Below are 5,422 nucleotides of genomic sequence, written 5' to 3'. Positions count from 1 at the left end.
TCCAATACTTTGATACTGGGAGGAGGAAGGTATGTTTCATCATCTTCTAAAGTCCAGATAGGTCTGGACATTAATCATGATTCATGTGATCATTAATTTAGAGTCTAACACTTTAATTTTTACAGATGAGGAAACTGAAACCCAGAGAGGTTAGTGGGTCTGCCCAAGGTCACATAGGCAGTAAGTAGTAGAGATGGAATTTGAACTTAATCTCAAATCTAGCAATTCTTCTGATGCAAAGTAATTTAATTTTCTTTAACTTTATTATAATTTTTGTTATCTTTGTTCTCTTATGTCTGCTTGCTTTGCTCTACATTGGTTCTTTTGATTCTTGATTTTTTCTGACTTATTACTATTCTTTATTATTTAATATTAATAATATGTGCAATAATAATATTCTACCCCACACAGTTTGTTCAGTTTATCCTCAATTGATGTGTCACTCACTTGTTTTCCATTTTTCTTCTACCATAAAAAGTGATGCTACAAATTTATTTTTGTCTAAATGGGGCTTGTCCCTCTTTTTTTGACCTCCTTGTAGTACATGCCCAGGGGTGGCATCAGTAGGTCAGAGATTTTGTACAGTTTAGTGACTTTTTTGTAGTACAATCACAAACTGTTTTCCAATGTAGTTGAATGAATTGACAATTCTGTTGACAGTGTTTTATTAGAAAACCCAGAAAATTCAAGAAATATTCTGATACATTAACCTCAACGTTAACAACAGGAAGGATTAGGTGGTTTGTTTTGAGGTGTCACAGGGAGAAAAACTGGAAGAGCAAATCTTTTGGCTAAAATGTTAAAAGTAAGGAAATAATGCTTTCCCAAAGATGTCATGATGTGTCATCCCATATGTGTGTATGCGCACTACATTCAGAATAGAAGAACCCGGCCTGTTTTAAGTTCAGCAAAACATCTTGAATGTCTTTCGAAATGTTTCAAAATCTCCAAATGTGTTTTGCCAATCACTGTTTCTTAATTTTATAGCTCAAGTGTATGTCAAGGGAAATTTAATCCGTATGTTTCTGATTCTTTTACATTCAACTCATCCAAGTGTTTCATGAGAAACATTTGATGTCTAAGAGTCCTTAGAATCTATTTTTCTACAGACACATTTAAGCTTATTTATTCAGAAAGTCAAGCACTATCTTCTCAGGATTTAGTGAAATTCAAATTCTACAATTCTTTTTAAAAACTAATTAATTAATTAATTATTTTTTAGCTTTCAACATTTACTTCCTCAAGATTTTGAGTTCCAAATTTTCTCCCCATCTCTCCCCTCCCCCACCCCAAGATGATGCACATTCTGAATACCCCTTTCCCTAATCTGCCCTCCTTTCTATCACTCCTGCCCCTTCTCTTTTCCCCTTCCCCTTCTATTTTCCTGTAGGGCAGGATAGATTTCCATACACCCCTACCTGTATATCTTATTTACCAGTTGCATGTAAAAACAATTTTTGACATTCATTTTTAAAACTTTGAGCTCTAAATTCTTTCCCTTCCTCCCTCCTCATCCACTCTCATTGAGAAAGCAAGCAATTTGATGTAGGTTATACATGTGTAGTCATGCAAAACACTTCCATAATAGTCATATTGTGAAAGACTAACTATGTATCCTTCCATCCTATCCTGCCCCTTATTTTTTCTATTCTCTCTTTTGACCCTGTCTGTCCTCAAAAGTGTTTGCTTCTGATTACTCCCTCCCCCAATCTGTCCTCCCTTCTCTCATTATCCTCTTCCCCCTATTTTCCTGTAGGGTAAGATAGATTTCCATACCAAACCGAGTATGTTATTCCCTCCTTAAGGCAAATCCAATGAGAGTAAGATTCACTCATTCCTCTCACCTCTCCCCTCTTCTCCTCCATTGTAAAATCTTTTTCTTGTCTCTTTTATGTGAGGTAATTTACCCCATTCATCTTCTCCCAGGACAATCCTCTCTCACCACTTAATTTTATTTTTTAGATATCATCTCTCTATATTCTACTCACCCTGTGCCCTCTGTCTATGTATATATATTCTCTCCAACTACCCTAATACTGAGAAAAGTCTCATGAGTTACAAATATCATCTTTCCATGCAGGAATGCAAACAGTTCAACTTTAATAAGCCCCTTATGATTTCTCTTTCCTGTTTACCTTTTTATGCTTCTCTTGAATCTTTTGTTTGAAAGTCAGATTTTCTATTCAGCTCTGGTCTTCTCATCAAGAATGCTTGAAAGTCCTCTATTTCATTCAATATCCATTTTTTCCCCTGAAGGATTAGACTCAATTTTGCTGAGTAGGTGATTCTTGGTTTTAATCCTAGCTCCTTTGACCTCCTGAATATCATATTCCAAGCCCTCTGATCCCTTCATGTAGAAGCTGCTAAATTTTATGTTAATCTGATTGTGTTTCCATAATACTTGAATTGTTTCTTTCTGGCTGTTTGCAATATTTTCTCCTTGACCCTGGGAACTCTCGAATTTGGCTACAATATTCCTAGGAGTTTTCCTCTGGGGATCTCTTTCAGGAGGTGATCAGTGGATTCTCTCAATTTCTATTTTACCCTCTGGTTCTAGAATATTAGGGCAGTTTTCCTTGATAACTTCTTGGAAGATGATGCCTAGGCTCTTTTTTGGATCATAGTTTTCAGGAAGTCCAATAATTTTTAAATTCACTCTCCTGGATCTATTTTCTACATCCACTGTTTTTCCAATGAAGATATTTCACATTGTCTTCCATTTTTTTTTCATTCTTTTGGTTTTGTTTTATTGTTTCTTGATTCCTCATTAAATCACTAGCTTCCATTTGCTCCATCCTAATTTTTAAGGGATTGTTTTCTTCAGTGAGCCTTTGGACTCCCTAGTCCATTTGGTCAATTCTGCTTTTTAAGGCCTTCTTCTCCTCATTGGCTTTTTGGACCTCTTTTGCCATTTGGGTTAGTCTATTTTTTAAGATGTTATTTTCTTCAGTATTTTTTGGGGTCTCCTTTAGCAAGCTGTTGACTCATTTTCCATTATTTTCTTGTATCAGTCTCATTTCTCTTCCCAGTTTTTCCTCTCCTTCTCTTACTTGTTTCTCAAAATCCTTTTTGAGCTCTTCCATGGACTGAGACCAATTTATATTTTTTCTTGGAGGCTTTGGATGTAGGGTGTTTGACTTTGTTGTTTTCTTCTGGTTGTATGCTTTGATCTTCTTTGTCACCAAAGTAAGATTCTATAGGCTGAGTTTTTTCCTGTTGTTTGCTCACATTCCCAGCCAATTACTTGACTTTTTTAACTCTTTGTTAAGGTAGGGCTCTACTTCCAGTGTGGAAGGTGTACTGTCCCAAGCTTCAGGGGTTTTGTGCAGCTGTTTTCAGAGATACTTCTAGGGATCTGTAAATTTTCAGTTTTTTCCAAGGTGGTATGATCAAAGGAGAGGTGTTTACTCCTTTCCTGGCCGATGCTCTGGTCTATGAGTGACCACAGGCACTCTTTTCTTCCTCAGAACTATGAGGAGGATTCCCTCTGTGTCGTCGCCACAAGCTCTGCCATGTCAGCCAGCACTCCTCCTTGCCTCAGGACTGCCACCCAGGACTGTGACTCAGATCCAAGCATGTCAAAACTAGATAATCCTGCCTCAGCACCAGCAAAGAGATCCCTGCAATCCTCCTCTGATCAGCTGCTCAATCCCCTGGGCTGAGAGTTCTGGAAGCAACCGTTGTGGCTGCCACCCTGGGGCTGCACTAGGGACGGGGCTGAATCACGCTTCTCTCTCACACAGATCCAACAGAACTTTCCCACTGAACTTCTAAGTTGTCTTTGGTGTTTATGGGTTGAGAAGTCTGGAAACCACCATAGCTGCCCATAATTCAGTCTCCTGAGGCCTGCTCTAGGTTTGCTGGGGCCCATCTTTGCCTGCCCAGCCCATGCTGAAATACACATCTCTCCCACCCTGGCACAACAGACCTTTCCTATCAACCATCCAGATTGTCTTGGACTGGAAATCTGTTTCACTCTGTCTTTTTTGTGGATTCTGCTGCTCTAGAATTTGTTTAGAGTCAATTTTTACAGGTGTTTGGAGGGGTTTCGGAGACAGCTCAAGCAAGTCACTGCCTTTACTCTGCCAACCTGGATCTACAAGTCTTAAATGACTTTGAAAATTATACATTTGTTAACATTGTCATCACCATCAATGATACCTAATAATAACCTGAACTACTTGTGATACCAGAAGAAGTCCTACTTCTCTAACATTGAGAATTTGTGAATAATCTGGTCACTGTATTTTTTCTGATATTCACTGGCTTTCTCAACATATTACAAATAATCCATACTAATCATCAAATAATCAGTGAAGAAACATTATGTGCCCACTATGTGCCAGGCCCTGTGCTAAGCATCAAGCATATAAAGAAAAGAAAAACAAAAAATCATCCCTGCTTTCAAGGGGTTCACAGTCTAAGGGGGAGACAACACATAAACAACTATGTAAAGAAATAATGATCTAAATAATAACCAGCCTAAATATAAGAAAATTAGTCAGGAGTCTCTATGGTATGATTTGAGAGACACCAGAAAAGTCCCTAAAGTAAAGATATTCCCTGCACTGATGCTGCTGATCTAGCACTAGAAAGACATTCCTTCAGCTTAATCATATGTTCTCCTTAAAAGTGTAAATACCCCTTAGTGAGGTAACACATTAAGTTACTGAAACCATAGTATAAACTAGTTTATTAACTTCAGTTCCTTCCCAACACTATAACATGAGAGAACTGTCAATGTCTAGGGATAGGGAAGGACAGATAAGGCCAAAAGGGAGAAGGTAGCTGCAGAAAGGAGGATTTGGAAGATGTCAAAGAAAATTTCTTCTATTTCACATTTCTGCATAAGGCTTCATTCCTTCCACAGTAACTGGGAGTTATTTGACAGTTTAACTTTTTTGTTCTTAAAGCTTTCCCTTGAGATGTTTTCCCTAAATCAAGTGTGTATTATTTACAGTTTCTGATCACATTTTTCATAGTCAGTCAAAATATTATGCATCTGGGGCAACAGGTTTAGAAACACTTATTCTTTATTTCAAAGAATCACCTGACAAAAAAGCTATTTTCATATGTAGAAGAAAAATAATCTTCTTAATGTTAATATGTTAAGTTATTGAATTAAATTAAATGTTTTAGATATAAAATAAAACAGCGACAATCATTATTATAAGCCTTACCTGTTTACAAATGCTCTTCTCAGAATAATACTATGAGGTAGGTGGTGCGAATATATTTAGCCTTATTGGCAGCGGGGTGGCTCAATGGATAGAGCACTGGGTCTGGAGTTAAGAAGACCTGAGTTCAAATCTGGCATCAGACACTCAGCTGTGTGACCCTGGGCAAGTCACTTACCTCTGTTTACCTCAATTTGTTCATCTGTGAAATGAGCTAGAGAAGGAAATGGCAAACCACTCTAGTG

Source organism: Vombatus ursinus, unplaced genomic scaffold, assembly GCF_900497805.2.
Source record: "Vombatus ursinus unplaced genomic scaffold, bare-nosed wombat genome assembly UNPS02014818.1, whole genome shotgun sequence".
Lineage (NCBI taxonomy): Eukaryota > Metazoa > Chordata > Mammalia > Diprotodontia > Vombatidae > Vombatus > Vombatus ursinus.
Note: the sequence above shows the minus strand (reverse complement) of the source record.